Source organism: Petaurus breviceps, unplaced genomic scaffold (genome assembly GCF_028583685.1).
Source record: "Petaurus breviceps papuanus isolate PSGF00001 unplaced genomic scaffold, PetGlider_PUasm1.0 174, whole genome shotgun sequence".
Taxonomy (NCBI): domain Eukaryota; kingdom Metazoa; phylum Chordata; class Mammalia; order Diprotodontia; family Petauridae; genus Petaurus; species Petaurus breviceps.
This window is the reverse complement of record NW_027185761.1, coordinates 23,068,803-23,089,557: the sequence shown is the minus strand read 5'-3', so window position 1 is coordinate 23,089,557 and position 20,755 is coordinate 23,068,803. Positions and strand designations below refer to the sequence as shown.

The window sequence follows — 20,755 nt, the reverse complement described above, 5'->3', positions numbered from 1 at the left end:
AAAAAAAAAAAAAAAAAGAGAATATTTCTCTTATATCAAGCCTAAATCTCTCTGCTCCTAGTTATGTCTTCTAGAATTAAGCAGAACCATACGACAGTCCTTCAAAGACTTGGAGATATGTTTCATATGGTCCTAGTCTCCTTTTCTCTAGGCTGAAACACCCTGAGTTACTTCACTGATCTTCTTTTGGTTATCTGATCTCAAATCACCTCTCCATCCTGGTCATGCTCTGGACTCTCTTCTGCTTATCAATATGCTTCCCAAAATGTGAAGTCCTGAACTTAACAGAGTATCTCAGATGTGCTCTGACCAGGGCAGAGAACACAGCTATTATTTTATTTGTGCTTAACACTAAAGCTCTCTTAAAAGATCTTAAAATCACATTACCTTTTTTTTGGCTGCCATAAAACACTGCTAAATGATCTTTTCCAGACATATTTCTAAGCTATATCTCCACCATTTTTGCACTTGAACCCCAGATTAAGACTTTACATTTTCCTTATTAATATTCACCTTATTGGATTCAGTCTTCCATCCTAACTTGTTGAGACTAGACATTGTCATCTGGATGTTAGCCACTGCTCCTGGCTTTATATTATCTGAAAATCTGATAAGCATGCCAAATAAATCATTTACAAAATTATTAGATAGAATGAAGCCAGGGACAGACCCAGGGGATGTTCCACTAAAGGCTTCTTTCCAAATGGACACTGAACCTTTAATGACTACTGTACTCTTTGGGATTAGCTATTCACTCAATTCTCTGTCTACCATTGAGCAATCTTGTCCACACAGATATCATGAAAGCCCTTGATAACTGCTTTGCTTACTGTGATTTACCTAACAAATAACCCTGCCAAACATGGAAATCAAGTTAGCTTGACATGACCTGTTCATGGTGATATTGTGCTACTTTTGTGATCACCACTTTCTTTTAGAGACATTCACTAATCATCCTTTTAACAATATGTGCTATGACTTTGTTAATAATGTAAGTAATTTTCATTAGTTTATAATTTGCAGACTCTACTCTCCTCCTCTTCTTCTTCTTCTTTTTTTAAGTGGGAACACTGGTCCTTTTTCCAGGCCTGCAGCAGCTCTCCTTAATCTAGCCAAGACAGCTGATGGGTGTTCACTAATCACATCTACCAGTTCTTTCAATGCTCTGATCCCAGTGATGAGCTCACCAAGGGCAACTAGGAGCTGTCTTATTATCTTTCCATTTATCTTGGGTATCAACTCACCATAAGTCATTTTCATTCTGTCACATTAACCACATTATCACTAATAAAAATATCTGAGTGCTGATATAACTCCCATAGGGTGTAGTACAAACATTGATTCATACACAGAAGGTAATACTCAATAAATCCAATAAATACTCAATTTAATGTACCCTTACTACATACCTACAGTGCAAAGAATATGTGCTGGAAGAGATATAGAGCCAAGATAAGAGAGAATTCCTTGCCTCACTGAGTTAATTAGAAAAATCTGCTGGATTGTTGAAAAAATGTAGTCTTTGAACTTGAAGAGCTTAAAAATCAGGGTGGAGGGGCGGCTAGGTGGCATGGTGAATACAGCACCAGCCCTGGAGTCAGGAGGACCTGAGTTCAAATCCAGCCTCAGACACTTAATACTTACTAGCCGTGTGACCTTGAGCAAGTCACTTAAACCCAATTGCCCTGCCCTCCCCCCTCCAAAAAGCAAAAAAAAAAAAAAAAAATCAGGGTGGATTGCTTTGTAGTTGAATTAGTTATTGATCTGTTTCCATTGTAAAGACTGTAGAAATGAGAAGACTATTCAAGCAAGCATCTGATTTGGTAGCTAAGTGTAGAACTAGCCTCCAATCAACAGATTAGGTACATCGCATACAGACACAAAGGAACTTAGCCTAGTTTTTAATAAATCCAAAGGTTCCAGTCCTTAATTTGACAAAAATTCTTAAAAAACTGCAAAATAGTCAAGCATAAACTAGATTTAGGTAAGTACCTCACACCCTATAATAAGGTAAGTTCCAAATAGACACATGAACTAGATATTTAAAACATGTATCTATATACGTGTGCATGTATGTTATATGTGTGTACATGTGTGTATATATACATATACATATACACACACATATATGAAAGATATTTCCTTTTACATCTATGGATTGGGAAAAACTTCATGACCAAACAGGTGATAGGATAGAGAGAATCTCAGAAGATAAAATAGTCAAATTTGATTAGATAAAAATGAAAGTTTTTATATAAACAAAACCAAAGCAACTAAAATTAGTAGGGAAGCAGGCAACTGGGAAAACATCTTAGCAACAAGTTTCTCTGATAAAGGACTAATTTCTAAAATATATAAGGGACTGATTTCTTTTATGAGAATAAAAGTCATTCCCTAATTGATAAATCATCAAAGGATATGAACAGGCAGTCTTCAGAGGAAGAAATTCAAACTATCTACAGCCATATGCAAAAATGTTCCCAATCACTAATAATTAGAGGAATGCAAATTAAAGTAACTCTGAGGTTTCTTTTCACATCCATCAGATTAGCAAAAATGACAAAAAAAAAAAAAAGAAAATTACTAATGTTGGTGGAGCTGCATGGAAAGAGGCACATGAATGCACTATTAATGAAGCTATAGAGTTGACCAGCTATTTCAGAAAGCAAATAACTATCCCCCCCAAAGTCACTTTGATTCAGTGATACTACTATTAGGTTTATACACCAAAGAGATCATAGGCAGAGGAAAAGAACCTATATAAAGAGAAATATTTGTAGCAGCTATTTTTATGGTGAAAGCAAACTGGAAATTAAGGGATGCCTATTAACTGGAGAATGGCCAGACAAATTCGAGTACACAGATGTAATAGAATACTATTGTGCCATAAGAAATTATGGAAAGGGATGAGTTAGGAGAAACCTGGGAAACCTTGTAGGAATGGATACAGAGACAAGCGAACAGAATCAAGAAATCATACCAGGACAGCCATAGTGTAAAGAAAAAAGCAACTTTGAAAGGCTTAATTTTGATCAATGTAATGATTAATCTTGATTCCAGATGATGAACGATGCAACCCACTTCCTGACAGAGAGGTGAAGGATTCAAGATATAGAATGAGACATATATCTGTGCATACTGCCAACATGGGATTATGTTTTGCTTGACTATTTGTTACAAAAATTTTGTTTTTCTTTTTCCTTTTCCAACTGGGAAGAGGGATATGAGAACAAATGTTTTTTCATTTATTAATTAAAAATAACATTTAAAAGTAAATAAAAAAATCTGGCCTCCATCAATACTTCCAACCCTGCTTTTATTTCCTTCCAGCTGCATTTGCCCCTAAGTGTTCTCTACTTGTCCCTTAATACCTTCTGTGAAACCTATAACTATTAACACTACACTTTCTCCCTTTGTCTCTATGTTCTTTTTGCTAATAAAACTACCACCTTATACTTGCATAGAGATTATAAGATTTCAAAATACTTCCAAATGTCATCTCATTTTAATTATGTCACCTTGCCTTTTCAGAGTTATCATGTAAATAACGTCGTCCAATTATTCTGAGGTAGGTAGAGCAAATATTATCATCCCCATTTTACAAATGAGGAAACAAAGGAGTTAAGTGGTTTGTCTAAAGTAACACAGACTGAAGCCCAAACTTGAAGGATGACAAATATGCACTTATGACATTTTCTATTTCAAAAAAAAAAAGACTTTCACATCTATTGTCATCAAATCAAAGAGTTTTGCAGGTAGAAGAAAACTGACGGTTGAGGTCAATTCCCTCATTTTATAGAAAAGGAGACTGAGATCTAGAAAGATTAAGTGACTTGTCCAATCCTAAGACAACCTGTTAGCAGCAAAGCTTGAACTGAGTTTTCCTAACTTCCAAGCAAGTAAGTGATGCTGCTACTATATATTTTATGTTTGATCTTCACAACAAAGTTTTTAATAAGCAGGTAGGGATATTAATATTCCTATTTTAAAGGAGAAAAAAATCAGACATGGAAAATAATGACTTCTCCAAGGTTATAGAGCAAGTAAGCAAAAGAAACAAGACTAAAACTCAATTCTTGGATCTCCATTCCAGTGTTCTTTTCATGATCCCAAGTGAGATCCCATTACCTTCTGAAATACATTTTAAAAAAATATTATCTTTCCCCTTCTTAAAAGCAAGGAAATCTTACCACATTTTGGGGGCATGGGATGGGGGTGGGTGGGAGGGAAGAGTTGCTTAACTATTCTCTAAGATCAACTCTCTAAGACACTTAAAGTTATTATTAGGGAAATCAAACCTGGCAGCAGAAGAAACCAGGATTTTTTTTTTTGAACGACCAAAGTTATAGCCTAGAAGCTTCTCTGATTCATAGCTGAGCACAATCTTCAAAGGTTTCCAAAAAACTAAAGTTTCAGAGAGAGTCAGCGTTGTTTTCTATTTATCTCTGGTAAAGAAAACCAAGGTTTATATTGTGATTAACAGCAGAGTTTTGTGAGTGATGTACTTAGGCTAAATCATATATAATGTTGCCTACACTCCAATAACCAAATGTATCTGTTGACCTCATCCATTTGGATGTTCCCTCCCATGGTAAAGATTGCAATCCCTCCATGGCTGTCCATCCAGTGGGATGCTTGCTTAGGTCTTCCAATCAACGCATTATATTGGGTTCTACTCAATATGCTCGAAGTCTTTCTTGTTTTCTCCTGATGACTTGAGGATGTCAATGAAGCACTCGACATTCTTACTTGCGCTCAACATACAGACAGCCCATTGTTTTTGTTTTAACTATACATTTACTTTATGCTGTCTTTCCTCTGGCTCCTCCTGGAAAGTTTTCATTTGTTACATGTTGCCACCCGCTCACATCCACCATAAGCCTTTCTAGTGCCCTCTGTGTGATATCCATTTTCAATTCTTTTGAGACTATTATGTTCTTTGTCTCAGAATACAGCAATAATACTGGTATTAAAAAGGTGGACCTTTGTTTCTGGCAAAAGTTTGGGGCCACTAACGAAGCTTCTCAATTCCCTGAAGGCAATCCAGTCTCCTGTTTCATTCTGGGCCCAATCTGTTGTCTATACATATTGTCTGACCCCAAATCCACATACTAATGAACAAGCACCATGATTTGTCCATAGAATTGTATGTCATAATCCTGGCAAAAGGATGTTGCCAGTAGTTCTACTCTTTGTGGGTTCTCAGATCATAACTTACAGATCTCTTCCAGGAGACACTGAAATGTTCTCAAGCTTGATGTGACTCTGCATATTGTCATCAGGAAAGAGAAAATCTGGACAACTTCACCATCCATAAAGAATTCCTTTTCCACTTAGACCCTGGCCTAGATCTTCTCTCTCTCTCTCTCAATGGCAAACAACTTTTGTGAATCTATGTCTACATATTCTATGCCTCACCTGATATTTATGATCAGAAAGACACTGAAAAAGTTTGTATATGTTGTTATTTCTTTCAAGGAATCCTGAATGATGTTGGTGTTTGAGTAAGAGATGAATAACTAAAACATTTATTAACTACTGTATGCCAGGCACTGTGCTAAGGTTTAAGGCTACACTTAAAAAAAAAGGAAGAAAGAAAGGAAGAATGAAGAAAGAAAAAAAAAGAAAAAGGAAGAAAAAAGTGAGACAGTCCTTGTTCTCAAGAAGCTTACTTTCCAATGGAGGAAGACAAAACCCAAAGGAAATCTGAAAAGTGAGAAATGAGGAGAGACAGCTTATGTGAAGCATGGTTAGAAAATGGTGGCCAGGAAATGATGTGGATGTTTAGTTCTGGACAAGATAAGGTAAAGGTTTATCTATCAGAAATTAAGAGTGGTCTCAGAATCAGAGTCCAGGATTTAGGGGGGATGGTCATGAAGGGGATAAGGATGCTTGCCAGAGTACAAGAAGCATAGTTTAGAAATAGTAGCCAGGAAAATAGTCTTTAAACCAGCATTTTGAATTTTATGAAAGCTAATGGAAGATTATGAACGACATCTTGACACGAAGCAAGAAAGAAAAAAAACCAGGGGGCGGCTAGGTGGTGCAGTAAATAGAGCACCAACCCTGGAGTCATGAGGACCTGAATTCTAATCTGGCCTCAGACACTTAACACTTACTAGCCATATATCTTGGGCAAGTCACTTAACCCCAATTGCCTTGCCTGCCCCCCTGCAAAACAAACAAATAAAAAGAATAAAAACCAGTTTAGAGAGATCCAGCTAGGCAAAGTTATCCCAAGGACATCTAAGTACAAAAATTGAAGGCCCAACGGAAGAAAAATGTAAAAGATCTGTGATGTTTTCACCATCAAGGGTAGCAGAGCCACCTTACTAAGATGCTAGTGAAGAAATTCCATATTAATATATTGTAATATATCTATGTTCTATATTAATCAATATTTTTTGCTATTTTGAATGGTATTTGAGAGGCAGCAAGACATCGTAGATGTCTCCTACGCCTGGAATGCACCGCCTTTTCATCTCTACTTCATAGAATGTCTCTTCCTTCAAGACTCAACCCAAGCACCACTTGGAGACTGTTCCATCCTCCCCAAAACTATTATCCTTCTCTGATGCTTGTAAGAAACTTGTGTTGATTTTATATTTATTCCATATATCTGTTTATTCTGATATATATAGTATATGCACATATATATGTGCATATATACATACCAATAGAAAGATAAAATGTACACACACATATACAAACATGCCATCCTCCCTTCCTCTAACAGAATGTAAGCCTTTGAGGACAGGAACTATTTCATTCTTTTGCCTTTGCATCCTGCTGAACTTCAACTATATCCAGTATATAGTTGGTACTTAATAAATGCTTGTTGATTATTGATGGTAGGGCTTTCAATCAGGGAAACCTGGATTCACATACTGCCTCTGACACCTACCAATAACTGTGTGATCCTGGGCATGTTGCTTAACCTGTTTGTACCTCTAGGCAACTCTCTAAAGTTGTAAGTTACAGACCAGTTGCCAGTCTGAATCAGTGAAAGCAGCTTCCATACTGAGTTGCCCCAGACTAATGAAGTCAGAGGTCTGGATTGTCATCAGGAAATGATTTTTTTCTCTCCCCCACCTCACCTTGACCAAAAAGAAAAAAAAAAGGTTTTATTTTTATAAATCATTACTGGCTGGATCATATGCCCTTATTCTTTCCTCTTTAATCATGCACATGGAAAGTTTAAAAGGAAATTGTTCTCCATAATCATAATTAAGGCCACCATTTTACCTTGGTAACAGCTACTAGAACTTATAAGCATAGCAGGTAGGAAGTATTAACCAGTGACTTTGGCTTGGCCTTACAAATATCACAAACTCTCAAGCTAAATGAGTTCAGGTCTCCTTGTTTCTGGCCAAAAAATGATCCTCCCATTTATCAGTCAATCAATTTGTCAGAAAGTATTTATTAAGCAATTGCTAAGTACCAAGTATTGCACTAGGGCTAGAAATACAAATACAAAAAAATGAAACATTCCCTGCTCACAGGGAGCTTATATTCTATTTGAGGATACAACATGCATGCATGTAAGTATTCTGTATAAGTACAGATGCAGAGACACGTATAGTCATATACATATGTGTATGTATGCAATACATGTGTTATATAATAGGAACATTATATAACATACTAGAATGTCAAAATTACATAACTTACATATAATATGGGGCAACTCAATTTCCTCATCTGTAAAATGAGCTGGAGAAGGAAATGTCAAACCACCCAAGTATCTTTGCCAAGAAAACCCCCAAATGGGGTCATAATGAGTCAGATACAACAGGAAAAGGACCAAACAGAACATAAAACATATGATAAACACAATATGCTTTATTATATAAAAATATTATATAAATTAATATATTAATAGTATAATATTATATACATAGAATAGATATATCAATGATGTTGATAAATGATGATATTAATAATAGCTAACATTTATATCGTGCCTTAGGGCAGCTATGAGGCACAATGGATAGGGCACCAGACCTGAGTCAGGAAGACTCATCTTCCTGAGTTCAAATCTGGCCTCAGACACCTCCTTTGTGACCCTAGGCAAGTCACTTAACCCCAGCTTCCCCTGTTTCCTTATATGGAGAAGGAAATGACAGAGACAATATCTCTGCCAAGAAAACCCCAAATAGGGCCATTAAGAGTCCGATATGACTCAAACAACTGAACAACAAAACAGGTAGAAAGAGAGTTTAGGCTCAGGCTGTGAAGGGCTTTAAAGAGAAATAGAGGAATTTCTATTTTATCCCAAAGTCAGTAAGGAACCACTAAAGTTTATTAAGTAGAGTAGCGAGCCAGATGCAGTTTTCTATCTAAGTTGTCTCCCAAAGTGCTGCCTTGGGAAGCAGGTTCTAGAAAGGGCTGTTTGATTCTTTGCCAGATAGAGAAGAAAAAAACAGCAAGGCCAGTTTAATAAGAATTAAATCCAGACTCAAATGATCTCCTGAGTAAAGCATTGATTCATTACCTTCTCAGGCTTGGGTGCCAGAAATATTTTCCTTCATCTCCACTGTAGATAAGCCCTTCCTTTATTAACTCTTCTCTGGTCTCTCTTTACTTCCCAGATCTCAGGCTCTTGCAATTAATTCTTCACTATGTGGGTTACAAAGTGAATGGAGACTCACAAGTAATAACAACAATAGTAACTAATACTTCTATGATACTTGAAAGTTTACCAAGTGCTTTTCTCACATCTATCCTGAGGTAAACGGTACAAATAGGACTGTGCCCGTTTCACCAATGTATAAACTAAGGCTCAGAGGTGAAACAACTTGCTTGTGATCTCACAGCTAGTATTTTAGGTGGGATTTCAACCCAGATCTTTTGCCTCCAAGTCCTGTATTCATAAGGATTAATTTAGGAGGGTATTTCATTTGTATTTGGTTATCTGGCTGCTTATGAGTATCTCACTCTGGAGAAACAGTGTCCTATCTATTCAACTCACTTGAAAAGAAGAGAGAGATCTATCACCTCAAAGATTAAAAAAGCCAAGAATTGAGAACATATATTGCTTTGTTGGTAGGCAATCCAGTCATCATAGGACCAAAGGATTTAGGGGTTGGAAAGGGCCTTAGAAGTCATGCAATGCAGCTCCCTTATCTTACAGATGAGGAAAAGGAAGCCAATGGAGCTCATGCAGGTACTGCCGAGCCCAGGGAAGACTGAGCTGCCGAGCCAAAGGTCTCCCATCATTCTCTGTACTCCTTCCACCAAGCCAGACCCAATGGAACCGCTTACAACCCGAACCTCCCGTGACTGGTCTCTGTTCGAATGTGAGCTTGAGAACAAGGACTATCTTGGGTTTCTATTTGCAATTCCAGTGTTTACTCATTTACTTAGCACAGTACTTGGGACATAGTAGGCACTTAATAAATGCTTATTCATTCATTCATTCCCTCACACTGGATCTTTGGTAATAAAGGGAATGCATAGGTCTAAGAAAGATAATTCTCCTTTTTTCTTTTAGCTGATTCAGGACTAAAGAGGATTATTTTAACCTAAAACATACAGTACTGTTGAAAAGCACCATGATTAGTACTAATGAATATTTGGTTATCATCAGGCTTGAGCCAGGAGGATCATGAAATGCATCTTGAAACATTTTTAATCCACTGTATACCAGCTTGCTATTTACCTCCAGCCCAAAGCATGAAATCTCTCTTTAATTTTCAGGGCCTCCATACATGTTCTCCTTCCTGTTTCCCACTCTGCCAAACCGTATAGTTAAAATACAGCGTTCCAGATTTCTAATTTCCTTAATGGTGTCTTACCTTAAAAGGCTATACAAGGATTATCCCCCTATGCCCTATTTTAAACTCTTATATATGGGTTTAATTAACCATGGGGCTCATCAAAAGAACTGTAAGTGAACTTCCCTTAACTATTTCTCATGCAAGAAATTATCTTTTCCTAACTATTACTAAACATACTATAGAAGTGATCATACAGTTGAAACCTTTCTCTTTTCATTAGGTTTTCTCACATGTATGATACAGATGATATTATCCAACAAGGCATTAAGCAGACCATAACTCAGAATCACCATAGTGCTTAAGAATCATTACCACCTAAATTCTTTGGTTTTTAAGCTATATCAAGTTTTTCCCATTTACTTTGGGTTTTTTTTTCCTTCTAAGAATTCACAGTTTCTTGTATTTTTTATTGTAACTATTGTATTTCAAACAGCATTAAAAGTTAGAACAAAAAGCAACTTAAATAAGATAATTCAAAGTCCAGGCCATAACTGGATGCCTTTTTAACAATTACTGCAACAGATTTATCCATGTATCTATCTATCAATACATATATCCACATATACATTTATATAGATACATATATATCTATATCTATCTATATACATATGCATTTACACACATATATCTGTCTATATATACATACATTGCTATCCATCAATACATATATCCATATATACATTTATATAGATAAACATCTATATCTGTTTCTACATATATCTATATCTAGCTGATGTTAACAGTATAAAGAATGAAATTCCTTTTGGTTTTTTATAAAAAGTTAGTATTGATGATGATGTCTTAGAATGGTAGGGAAAACACATCAGGATGTTTATTGTATATAACAAATGTATCTGGACGGCTAGGTGGCGCAGTGAATAGAGCACTGGCCCTGGAGTCAGGAGGACCTGAGTTCAAATCCAGCCCCAGACACTTAACACTTACTAGCCTGTGACCTTGAGCAAGTCACTTAACCCCAATGGCCCTGCCGTCCTCCCCCCAAAAAGCAACAAAAACAAATGTATCAAAGAATAGAGTATGAAAACTTCAGCTTGATGATAAGCATATCTGTAAGAAATTACCTAAGATATATTAAAAGGTAAGGTCTCTTCCCTTCTCACATCCCAAATGAGCAGCTGACTTTATCATTAAAATACTGCACTGAATTGTCAACTTTCAATCATACATATAAAAGAAGGGACAGGATATGCTACTCTAGAGATTTTTGCTGTGGTAATAGCAAAATCAGTGATGATCTAATTTAGCAACTATATAGTTTAAAATACAGTTATTGAGCACTTTGTAATTTTCACATCAATTCCAAGGGGTTTAAAATAACAATAATTTGCATTACTCTTGTATTTTATGCTTTTCGGGAAATTTTATTTAGTCCTTAAAACTAGGCTGGGTATTGTTATTCTAAGTTTACAAAAGAGAAAACTGAGTTCTAGGCCAGTGACTTAAATCCAGTTCTCCCATCTAATAAACCAATGTTCTTTCCACTAAACCATGTAGAGTTCTATTTTGAATGTATCCTGTGATCGTTTTTATAACAAATTTATCTTCCTGTATTTTGTTTGAGTCAGCATTAAAACTAGTTTGCATTTCAGTCCAGAAGTAATTAAAATTTTCCCAGTTAATCCACAAATTGGGCAGCCTAACTCATTATAATGAGGGGGTTGTTTCCTAGCCAGCCCTAATAAGAAAGAACTCATAAGAATGCATACTCTTCATTAACTCTGCAGGGAACATTGCCCAAGTATATGGATGCTTTGTCTTGTCTCTATTTAAGGACAGAGTTCAAGTTTGGTCGAGTGTGCATAACTGAACTTTGAATCCTGTGAAGAAAGTTAGCATTGATGAGGAATGTCTTGGTGGAAACACATCTGGATGTTTATTTTATATAACAAGGTAGGAGGGTTTCGAACTGAAAGATAAAATACTCCAATGCAGGATATCATTCCTAAGAAATGGGTGACTAGCTGCTGAAATGAACTAAAAAAAGACCACCAGTCTGCTGTTTTTTATTAAGCAGTGAAGGAAACAGCACCAATGATGAAAGCAAAACAGATTTTTAAAAAGTCATCCCAATTCAAAGGAAATTTCAAATGTCTGTCGGTAAGTAATCCACCTAAAGGATATTGAGCAATCTCGGAAAAATCATCATCATTACAAAAAAAAAAAAAAAAAAATAAGTATTATAGCTCAGTAAGTCTTAGAAAAGGAAAATAACTTTTCCCCGCCAGTGAAGCCTGGTCTTTTGAGTAAGAAATGGGGGTAGCCTGGTGGTAATGGTGCTATTTGTTTTTGTTTTTTCTCAGGTACTGGGAGGATAAATGAATGGAAGGGAGTCCCTGTTGCCTAGCATCACCTGAAATCTCATTCATTTCCCTCCAACCCAGTACAGGCTAACCTGCATCTCAAGCTCCCAGCAACCTCTTTCGACAGCCACTTCACAGTCCGGAGTCACAACCTCCCCTTCTGCTTGCCTCCAGGACAGCAGAAACCCCGTTACGACCCTCTACCACACACTTCCCCTCAACCCCCGTTCTCTTAGAAATTAGGAAACCACAGGTTCTCCCATTCTAATACGGGACCAGCTCAGCTGACTGCCATCCCTACTCACAAATAAGGTACTTCCTCTAGCTCCTTCCCTTCCCCCCCTTCCTTTTTCCCCCCTTCCTCCCATTCCAGAAGGGATTCCTTCAGTCTTCATTCACCACATCAAAAAGATCCCAACAGTTTTCCTTCCTCCAAGGAAGTCCCTCTTCGCCCTTCATCAAACCTCAAAGAAAGGACTCCCTGAGGAGCTCCAAGTCCCATACTGGAGAAGGGACTCCCTCGGCTGCTGTTCCCACTCCCCGCCCCTCAGAGAAGGAACTCCTTTCGACGCTCTCCCCAAGGACTCCTTTCCCTGCGGGGAGGGGAGTCATCCCTGAGAAGTGGCTCGCCCGGATTCCCTTCCTCACCCAAAACAAGCCATCCTCTTACTGTCCCCCTCCGTCTCACAGGAAGGATTCCCTGGCTCCCCTCGCCTCTTCAGAGAGACCCTTCTGATTTCCCCCAGCCTCTGCAGAAGAGGGATGCCCTGTCTCCTCCCCCAAGATTAGGACTTTCCTCGCTGTGTCCCTCCACTCCAGAAGAGGGATCCCCTGTTCCCCCGTCTCCAGAGAAGAAAGCTCCTCCAGCTGCGCCCCCTCAGAAGAGGAATCCCATCAGCAGGGAATGCTCCAGTCCGAGTGAGACCTTAAAGCCTCAACAGTGGCGAGACTCTGGGCTAGCATAATCCCCAGGCCAGTCCCGCAGCTCCCGGCCTCCCCCCAGCCCGCGGCCCCACGTGCGCGCTCTTGCCCCCCCAGATGCCCTTCTGCCCTCCCTCTCTCTCACTCACCGGCCCGTGCGCGGCTCCACCGCCGCCACCTCCGGCCCCGGCCCCGCCGCTAGTGGGGGGTGTGGCTTTCCTGGGGGCGTGGTGCTGGTGGGCGTGGTCTAGAGGGGCGCTCCCTTCCTTCTCCTTCCCCCTCCCCCCCACCTCCCCTCGAGAGGGTCAGGGGGCGAGGCTGCTAGCCGGGCTGAGCTTCTCCGGTTGTGGAGCGGGCAGGCGCGAGCGGGCGGCGGGCAGAGTCGGACCCACAGACGGGGGCGGGATGGGGGGAAGGAGCGTGCGGCCCGAGCTGGAGCGGGAGCAGGAGCGCCAGGAATCCCAAGAATGAGGAGCTGCCGCCGCCTGCTCTGGGCCCCGCCCCGTTCCCGTCCGGTCCAGCCGCCGCTGCCGCGCGCAGGTGGGGACAGAGACCTGGAGGAGGGAGTCCCGGCACTAGCGGAGATCCCTGCCGGGGCTGAGGGCGGGGCCGGGCAGGTATGGGGGCGGGGCCTCCTCCTCCCCGTCCTAGGAGCTCGTACACACTGTACGCCCTGGGTGTGCACGCATCCCCCTCCTCCCCCGCCACGTGCGCACTCGGTATTACACCTGCCCCCCCAAATACTCCGTCTTGCGCGCACGTACACAGACACACAATATACACACGTAACCAGTGTCCACATTTTATATACATGCATCCGTACAGACTTACATACGTGGTGGCCCAGCCTCTACCCCCTTCAGAACAGGCAACCAGATACAAACCCTGTGCTTAGGCACAATCCAGAATGAACGCATAGCCTCCCAAGGACTTTTTAGGTAGAAATGCAGCCTGCCCAGAGAGCCTGACAGAAACCACAGTGCCCTCCTGTCAACTCTAAGCAAACTGGTCATTCCCACGCTCACTCCCAGCTTTTACACCCAGTTTCCACGCTGACCGGGCATATATACTTGTGCCTTGGCTCCCAGCGTGCACGTAAACATAGGACCCTGCCTAGCTGTCTCACTACCCCCACACTGGTCATGACGTCGGAACTACTTGCCCAAGTAATGTGAAAGACACTTTTCTAATGAGCGTTTAAATACACATTCTGAATCCTGCACACACGAGGCTCACGCTGGCATTGATGTGTGCCTGCTTCCGTGACACACTGATTAGGAACAGGGTAGCAGGAGGAAGCATTCTCGGAGCTTTGCCTCCTCCCATTACAGTATCTTACAGCTACCACTACAATACACACATAGTCTTACACACAAGTTAGTCACTCCCTCCCTAGCCTTAAGGAGGAAGTCAGAGTAAATCAAAACAGTGTGGAAGTGAGGGAGGGACAATTCCTTGGAGCAACTCTCACAAATGCTGGCTGAGTTAGGCAAAATTCTGGAGTCTATAGTCCTGTCTTCTCTAAAGAGTGCCAGGGCTGAAGGTTCCGAAAAAGTGTACTGAAACACAAGTTCTCATTAGGGCCAATTTGTTCTTATTACTAGAATCTAGAAAATTCAGGAGATGAAAAAGGGCTGTGGTGGTTTTTTTTTTTTTTCCTGTCATTCTCCTGAGGCACTTGGGGCTGGTGAGTTTACAAAGCATTCAGCTTACTGTATACAGCCTTCCCCTCTTTCCTCCCGATAGTTGTTCCCCTTAATTGTGCCACAATTAAGAAGACATTTTATAATGTAAGCAGCCAGTAACTGTATAAAATAAATATTCAGAGATACTACTTTCTCTGTTCTCTCAGTGCCTATATGTCACTTGCTTTTCCATTATCAGACCTCTGCAACTAGTAACAGATACAAGTATAAATGCTTAACAAGATAGTATCAGAGATTGGCTAAACAGAGAATAAGTTATTGTTTGCACAGTGCTTTACAGACTCCAAAACGCTTTTACATACATGATCACATTGGATCCTAACAGTAAGCCTAGGATGTAATAAGCAGGGATGATTATATACATGAGAAAATGGAGGTCCCAAAGGAGGAAAAACAACCAATGTCCTGGTCCTCCTGAGAGGGGCATCTGGGACTAGACCCTAGAGCCTTCTGGCTCCCAGGCCAGTGCTCTATGCCATACTGTCTCCACAGAATCAAAGTATCCAAAATCCAAAAGGCAGAGCTTACCTTATGAATGGTTATATCTCATTTCATCCTTTTTCATCTTGGTTGTGTCCTTCCCAAGGGTATCTTTCTAGTAATAGGATCTAAAGGAGCAAATGAAATAGAGTTTAAAATAAATAAGCTCTATCCAGGGAGTAGAAACAGGACCTCTGTGTGGCTCTGACTCGCACCACCTCCAATTCATGTAAAAGGGGACTGTGAACAAACTCTGCAGCTACAGAACCCACAAAATGACATAAAGAAGCTAACCTCCTGCTGAGGACAGCCCAGCAGTTCGGCAGGTAGTGGCCAGCACAGCGCTCTGGGAGCTGAGCCCAGCTCTACTCGAGCCAGAGGTTTTATCCCCAGGGCGGGCCTGACCAGCCACCAGCTGGAGGGCCTCCAGATCAGCAGCAGCTGTGGCCATTTCCAGAATTATCAACACATAGATGCTAAGGACAAAGTGGGAGGTCAGTGCAGTGTGGACTTTGGGACCCAGTAGTTGGGCTTTTGCTCCAGGGGGAAGAAGCTGCTGAGAGGCAGGGCACAGCCAGCCAGTGCCATGCGGCAACTACAGCTCCTGGCCGGAACAGTGTAGGGGGACCAAGCGACCAGTCTGAGGGGTAATCACTCTTGCTTTAACCTGCTTGGATATGGATTGCAGTCTAGGGTGGAGGTCCTGGGGTGTGTGACCAGCTTGCCAGAGAGTGTGGAGGCTTCAGAGAGGGCACCCAACTAATACCTCTGACAGCTGAGAAAACCTCAGCATTTGGTACGAAGCTCCCCAATCCGGTAGCAAAGTCCTACTGTGGCAAAAAGCCCAAAAGTCAAGTAATTGAGTGGCAACGTGACCAGGCAAAGGAAGCAAAGCAAACAGAAGAATCCAACATTAGACTCCTATTTTGGGGACAAAAAGGATCAAAGCATGGAACAGGAGGAAGACAATGAAGTCAGAGCTCCTGCACCAAAAACTTCAAAGGAAAATATGAGCTGGTTACAGTCCATAGAGGACCTTAAGAAGCAGATAAGAGAAGTGGAGGAAAAATTGGGAAGAGAAATGAGAATGATGCAAGAAAATTGCGAAATGAGACTTAACAGCCTGACTAAGGAAAATCACACCTTAAAAAACAGACTAACTCAAATGGCAAAAGAGACTCAAAAAGGCAATGAGGAAAAGAATGCCTTAAAAAGCCAAATTTGCCAGATGGAAAAAGAATCTCAAAAGCTCACTGAGGAGAATCATTGCTTCAGAATTAGATTGGAGTAAATGGAAGCTAATGCCTTTATGAGAAATGAAGATGCTGTTAAACAGATCCAAACAAATGAAAGAATAGAAGACAATGTGAAATATCTCATGGGAAAAACCACTGACCTGGAAAATAGATCCAGGAGAGATAATTTAAAAAATATTGGACTACCTGAAAGCCATGATCAACGAAAGAACCTAGAAATCATCCTCCAAGAAATTCTCAAGGAAAAATGCCCTGATATTTCAGAACCAGAGGGCAAAATAGAGGTTGACAAAATCCACCAATCACCTCCTGAAAAAGATCCCAAAAAGAAAATTCCTAGGAATATTATAGCCAGGTTCAGGAATTCCCAGATCAAGGAGAGAATATTACAAGCAGCCAGGAAGAAACAATTTGAATATTGTAGAAACACAATTAGGATAACCCAGGATCTGGCACCTTCTACACTGAGGCATCGAAGGGCTTGGAATATAATATTCTAGAGGGCAAAGGAGCTGGGATTAAAACCAAGAATCACCTACCCAACAAAACTGAGTATCATGTTTCAGGGGAAAATATGGTCATTCAGTGGAATAGAGGACTTTCAAGCATTCTTGATGAAAAAACCAGAGTTGAATAGAAAATTCGACATTCGGGGCAGCCAGGTAGCACAGTGAATAAGAGCACTGGCCCCAGAGTCAGGATGACCTGGGATCAAATCTGGGCTCAGATACTTAGCACCACACCCAGAAATAACTGGCCATGTAACCTTGAGCAAGTTACTTAACCCCAATTGCTTAAAAAAAAATTGACATTCAGATACAAGAAGCAAGAGAAGCATGAGAAGGTAAACAGGGAAAAGAAATCATAAGAAACTTATCAAAGTTGAACTATTAACATTCCTACATGTAAAAACAATAATTGTAACTGATGAAACTTTTCTCAGTGTGAAAATAGTTGAAGGGAATAGAAATATATATATATATATGTATATATATATATGTCTATATTGGAAAGTATACTGACGCATGAATACATATGTGAATGTGTATATATATGTTTACAAGTATACATAGATAGAGGTCACAGGACCAATTTAATAGGAAGGGATGATACTTAAAAGGTGAAATTAAGAGATGAGAGAGGAATATAATGAGAAGAGATGGAGAGAGAGTGAATGGGGTAAATTTATCTCATATAGAAGAGGCAAGGGAAAACTGTTACAATGGAGGGGAAGAACAGGAAGGCAAAAGGGAATGTCAACCTTATTCTCACTGAATTTAGCTCAGGGAGGGAATGAAATATACACTAAATAGGGTATCTCACCCTACAGGAGAGTTGGGGGGAAGGGGATGAGAAGGGGGATGATGGAAGGGAGGGCAGTCTGGCAGGGAGGGAAGCTGGAAGCACCTACTTTTGAAAAGGGATGGGATCAAAGTAGAGAATAGAACAAGTTGGATGTGGGATAGGAGGGAGGGAAATATAGTCAGTCTTTTACAATATATCTACTATGTTAATATTTTGCATTAGCTACACATGTACAACCTATACTGATCTGCTTATCTTCTCAGTAAGGGTGGGTGACAAGGGAGGAAGGGAATGAATCTGGAATTCAAAGTTTTAAAATCAAATGTTTAATATATATACTATTATTTAAAAAAAAAGAATAATTCCATTCAAGCCAAAATAAAGCAAGAGTCTTGACCAAAAAAAAAAAAAAAGCTCTATTCAAATGGCATTGTTATTCCAATCAATAAATAACCTTAGGAATCTTCAGAGTATCAATAGCAGCCTGAGAAATGTCTCCTTCAAAGGAGTATTAGGGAAAGAGGATGTAAAGAGACAGATAGCTTGGAAAAGAATCAGGAATTTTAGCAACCAAAAGAAAAGAGGGGAAAGGATGCCTGACCTGAAAGGCGACCAGCTATCTGCTTCTTTCCCTCCCTTTTCCCTGACTATTACTCCTTTGAGGGAGATATTTCTCAGTTTGTTATTACTACTACTACTACTACTACAACTCCTAGGGTTACTGATAGGAATAATAATGCTTTTCCCCCTCCATTTATCATAAATCCAATTCTGTTACAGAGCATTTAAAAAAATAGATGACAGGGGCGTCCAGGAAGCACAGCGAGTAAGAGCACCGGCTCCAGTGTCGGGATGACCTGGGGATCGAATCCAGGCTCAGACACTTAGCACCCACCCAGAAACACCTGGCCGTGTAACCTTGAGCAAGTTACTTAACCCCAATTGCTTAAAAAAAAATAGATGACAGCACCCTGGAACTGTTATTTGGCATCATCTGAAAAGGAAAAGGCAGTTATTTCTTTATTTATCCAGATAATCCAAAATAAATACATATCATTTGCATGGTGTTAAGTGATTTGCATGTTACTACAGACCAGAGGCCCTCAGAGGGTTCACTGACTCTTCAATTTCCTGCTCTGCTTAGAACCAGCTTGAATGTCTTCCTCGCACAGAGCTGTCTGGCAAGCATGTGACAAGCATTTGATTTTTTGTCTGTTAATTTCAGCACCAACCTGTACGTCAGAGCCCTGACCACTTAGTTGATTTTTTGTGATCCTAAATATGTCAGGGAACCTCTAAGAGTAAGCAATAATGTAAGCTTTTTGCCTTTTTTGATTTTTTTTCCTTTATAATTTCTTTAACATCCCAGTAGGTTCTGTACTCTAGGTATTTAACTATTATCTATCAGTTTTAGACTCCTTGGCCTTCCTGACCCCAATGTCTTTCAAATGGTTCCTTATCCTCAATCTATGCACTAAAGTGCAGATAAATATAAACCAAAGTAGACTGGCAACCTGAAATATTCACCTAGCCCACAGTCCTAGGAACTTTATTTTTTAATCAAGAAAAACATTTACTTTTTGTTATTCTGTTCAACAAACTGAATTTATAATGACTACTACCTGCAAAACTTTATGCTAAATTCTGGTGATTAAAACCCCAAAACAAAAAACAGAAATCAAATTCCTCAAGCAGCATACATTCAATACATGAATAGGGATAAAAAAAATTAGTTTAGCAGTCTGAAGAGGAAGAGAATTAGCACCTGGGAGAAGCAGGAAAGGCTTGGGTAATAGCACGTGAATTGAACCTTTGAAGGAAGATAAGGATTCTAAGAAGTACCAGTGAAGAGGGAACCTTCTTCCACACACAGAGGTCTATATGACGTCATAGAAATAGAAGAGGGGATGCAGAATTGGAGGTCGTGGTCAGTAGGCTATATTGATCCACATCAGGGCCATCTTCTGTCCTGCCTCTTCAAGGATGAAAACCTTTCCTCTTAACCCACTTTCCAGTTACCACCTCCCAGCCCCCATTCCAGGAACCAGAATGAAATCAATACTCTAATTTCTTCTGGAATGGTTGCTTCAATTTTCTCCCAATGGCTCCATTCTCTAATCCATTGACTTTCCAAATAAAAATACCCCATCCCCGGTTTCAACTCCCTTCTATAGATTTTAAATGAAAATTTCTTCTAAGTTCAGGGACTGTCTGACTTTTTTATCTGGATGACTCCTTAGGCACCTAACCAGTGCTTTAAAAAGGTTTCCTTTCATTTCATGTAGATTAATGAAGAGGGAGTAATAATAGAGGTGGGTGGAGGTGAGGAGGGGGTAGCCAGATCTGGGGGGAGCATGACGTTCTAGAGGAGGAGTTTTCATTTTATCCTAGAGAAAGTAGAGTCCTGGAGAGGCAAGATACTGGATGCATAAAGACCAACTAGAAAGCTATTACTATACAAGGAAGACTTGGTCATTTCACAGTATCTCAGAGCTGGAAAGGACCCCAGAGGCCACCTCCTTCAAGACTACTTTTTATAGAATCCCCAAACAGTGGTCATTCAGCTCCTACTTGAAAAGCTGTGAAGGGGAACAGACCAGCTTCCAAGGTGGCACATTCCATTTTGGGACCATTTTAATGGTAAGGATTTTTTCCTCTATGTCAAGCCAAAATTTGCCTCTGGGTAACTGCCACCCATCGTCATTGAGTCAGACTACTATGTTCCAGGCACTCTGCTAAGCCTCCCAAATCCCTCACAGTCCCTGCTCTCAAAGAGCTCATAGGGGCCAAGCAGAACAAATCTTATTACTTGTCCTCATGACAGGCCTTTAAACACTTGAAGACATCCATAGTGTCTACCCTTGAATCTTCCCTTCTTCAGGCTAAATATTCCCCATTCACTCAACCATTCTTCATAAGGTATGTTCTCCTCTCACCAATGTGGTCACCCTCTTCTAGATTACTCTACTTTTTCCACATAGTCCCAG

General features: G+C 40.2%; 1 protein-coding gene across 1 annotated transcript in view; it reads right to left on the bottom strand.

The window, feature by feature from the left end:
- Positions 1–13,513, bottom strand: part of VGLL4 (vestigial like family member 4) — a 193,010-nt gene extending 179,497 nt beyond the window's left edge. Inside the window, exon 1 of the mRNA XM_069083927.1 lies at positions 13,171–13,513. The gene's annotated coding sequence lies outside the window, so the exon portion shown is untranslated. The remainder of the gene's footprint in view (positions 1–13,170) is intronic.
- Between the last annotated feature and the right edge of the window lie 7,242 nt (positions 13,514–20,755).